This window comes from Tupaia chinensis, unplaced genomic scaffold, assembly GCF_000334495.1.
Source record: "Tupaia chinensis unplaced genomic scaffold, TupChi_1.0 Scaffold000049_1, whole genome shotgun sequence".
NCBI classification, from domain to species: domain Eukaryota; kingdom Metazoa; phylum Chordata; class Mammalia; order Scandentia; family Tupaiidae; genus Tupaia; species Tupaia belangeri.
Window position 1 is genome coordinate 2,294,863 of NW_006159507.1, and position 3,181 is coordinate 2,298,043.

Consider the following 3,181-nt stretch of genomic DNA (forward strand, 5'->3'; position numbering starts at 1 on the left):
CATTAGAGACAGAAAGTGAGAAATCACCCCCCAGGGGGGATGGCCACGCCGCAATCCCTTCTCCTCCATTCTCCTCTTGGGATCTTGGGCACACATGCACACACGCCCGGCATGAGTTTTAAGCCACCGGGTCCGGGACGTGAACCGTGGTCGACTACGTGGGAGTCCAACTACATAGCCATTACGCTAACTGCTGGTTCCCAAATTAAATAATTTTTAAAAGTAAGTAAATGAAAGGTGGTGAATACAAAGTAAGTCATGGTGAGAGGAAAAGTTATATATATATGTACTCTGGAGTAATAGTACCAAGGATTTTTCTTTAAAAATGGCATATATTGGTCTGGAAAGTCATAATGCATTTTTGCATAGAAAAACATAGGAAAATATGACATGAGTTTCCCAATGACCTAATATATATTGGATCATTGTAATTTAGAAAAGGCAGCATGTCTAAACCTTGAAGTTTTTTTTAGATGTATATAGAAGACTGAATTCATTCGCTGCCTGATGCAATGAAATGTATCAGCAAGTTAAGGTAGATAATACAGTTAACCATCTTTTTTTGGGTGAAGAGTGGATTAATTCACTATATTCAGTGTGTTACATTGAGATTTTACTGTGTAATGCAGGTAACAAGTTATGTGTTCTCATGATTTTTTTTTTTGGAGAGGTTTTTGCTATAGTGTGCATGCACACGCCGAAAAGACAGAGAGAGACAGAGAGACAAAAAGCGAGAAATCACCCCCCCCCTCCGGGTGGGGGGGATGGCCACACCACAATCCCTTCTCCTCCATTCTCCTTTCAGGATCTTGGGCATGCACGCACACACACCCGGCGTGAGTTTAAGCCACCAGGTCCAGGACTCGAACCGCGGTCGACTACATGGGAGTTAAGTGACATAGCCATTACGCTAACTGTTGGTCCCTCCTGGGGTCTTTCTAATGCTGTCATCCTGCTATGCTTATTCCAGAATTGTCCCCAACATCACTCTGCGTGACTCGCAAGAATTTTCAGAGTTGGAGTTTGATGATGAAACCTGGGTTTCCTTCTTCATTCCAGTCATTTGTTCTCTTTTTAAGAAGTTTAACTTATTTCTTTCTTGCTATGAGAGAAGCAGAGAAAGAGAGAGAGAGAGACCTCTGACAGGGTCTCACCACACCACAGTCCTCCGCGCAGCCTCCCAGCCAGCTGGGATCTCTGGTGTGCGTGGGCAGCACCACAGCCGGCCACAGTAACTGATTCCTTTTTGTTTTTGGCTATGGGGCACTTACGCTTGCCAGAGACTGACAGACAGAGACAGAGAGAGAGGGAAAGCGAGAAAGTACCACCTCAGTGGCAGGGGCAGGGCGGGGGAGTAGCTTGCTGTAATCCCTTCTTCTGTCTTGTCTTGGGATTTGGGGCGTGCTTGCACATGCACCCAGCATGATTTTCAAGCCACCGTCTCCAGGACTCAAACCGTGTAGTTGGCCATGTGGGACCTAGCCAACATAACTTCCATGCCACCTGCCGGCCCCACAGTCATTTAGTTTTCAACAGCAACGTGTGAGCAACTCTGGGAACAAGTACTAGATGGGAAGGGGGGCACAGCGGTGACGTGATGGTTCAGGTGCTGCTGGACTCCCACGTGGCAATTTGAGTCCCAGACCTGCTGGCTTGCTTTCTCACTCTTCCCACCCCAGTCCCCACCCTCCGTGGTGAGCACACATGCCCTGTAGCAACTTAAAAAGGATAATAATAACTCAAACTAAATAAACAATTCTTAGGGGGAAAAAGTGAAGTGAATGGGGGCTGGCCAGTGGTTAAGGGAGCCAGATCTCACATGGCTGATCATTGTTCGAGTCTCAGCCTGGACAGCTTGAGGAGAACACCGGGTCCACATGCTACATGCCTAGAATCCTGATGGGACAGAGAAATGGAAGAAAAACGGTTACAATGTGACCATGCCCCACTGGGGGCTCTTCCTCTCTCTCTCTCCCTCTCACTCTCTCCCTCTCACTCTCCCATGAGTGCAAACACCCTCTAGCAACTTTAAAAAAAAGAAGAAAAAAGAAGTGAATGGGCAGGCAAGACTCCTTTCCAACTGGGCTCAGACCCGCCCGGAAGAGGCAGACTAGAAGATGGGTCGTCTGCACGTCTGCTTGTCCACACGGCCAGGTGCTGAGTTGGGTTCGTTACCTGGATAGGAGTATCCAGTGTCCACCTTTCAAAACTCAGCTGAGTTCTTGCATCCTCCTCCAGGAAGCCTTTCTGCTGCAGTTCCTCACCCCCTTCCACCAGGTGCCCTCATGATGCAGGATCGGCTCAGACTGGCCTCCAGCAGGGTTTCTCAGCCTTGGCACAATGTATGACCTCTATATGAGTCTCTGCGGGGGTGGAGGGGTGAGCTGTCCTGTGCATTGTAGGGAGTCTAGTAGCATCCCTGGTCTCTATCCACTAGAGGCCACTAGTACTCCCCTCCACACACACACACACAATTATGACAACCAAACAATGTCTCCAAATGTCCCCCTCCCCCCATCTGCTGAGAACCGCTGGTCTGAATCATGAAGGCTCCATTCCTTACCAGTGATGGTTAAGGCTTGAGCATGGGATGCCACCCATCACATCTGCTGGGGAGTTTCTGAGAGGCTTTCCTTCAACTTAGAAAATGAGAGAAGGAAGAAAGGATCTTTTTCCCTTCCCTTTTTTGTGGTCATCTCTTCACTTGATGGCTAGACCAGTGTCAGCTGTCTTGGGTTCATGGGGTGAGCCAGCTCGGGAATGGAGCCAGTCCTCTGAATTTAGTAGGGTAGATGGCAGAGAACCTGAATCTTTGACAATGTTGAGTCCCTCAATGATGGGATAACCTTATTGCTTTACCTTTTGTTATGTGGAATAATAACTCCATGATTATCTAAGTTTCTGTTGGTCAGCACTCTTTTTTTGGGGGGAGAGATTTTCACTGTAGGGCGCGTGCGCTCGCCAGACAGACAGAGAGAGACATAGAGACAGAAAGCGAGAAATCACCCCCCAGGGGGGATGGTCACGCCGCAATCCCTTCTCCTCCATTCTCCTCTCGGGATCTTGGGCACGCACGCACACGCGCCCGGCGTGAGTTTTAAGCCACCGGGTCCGGGACGTGAACCGCGGTCGACTACGTGGGAGTCCAGCGACATAGCCATTACGCTAACTGCTGGTTCCC

At 48.9% G+C, this 3,181-nt stretch overlaps 1 protein-coding gene across 1 annotated transcript in view; it reads left to right on the top strand.

Annotated features, from left to right (window-relative positions):
- KCNB1 (potassium voltage-gated channel subfamily B member 1) overlaps positions 1-3,181 on the top strand; it is a 116,499-nt gene that overhangs the window by 54,686 nt on the left and 58,632 nt on the right. The window lies entirely within an intron of this gene.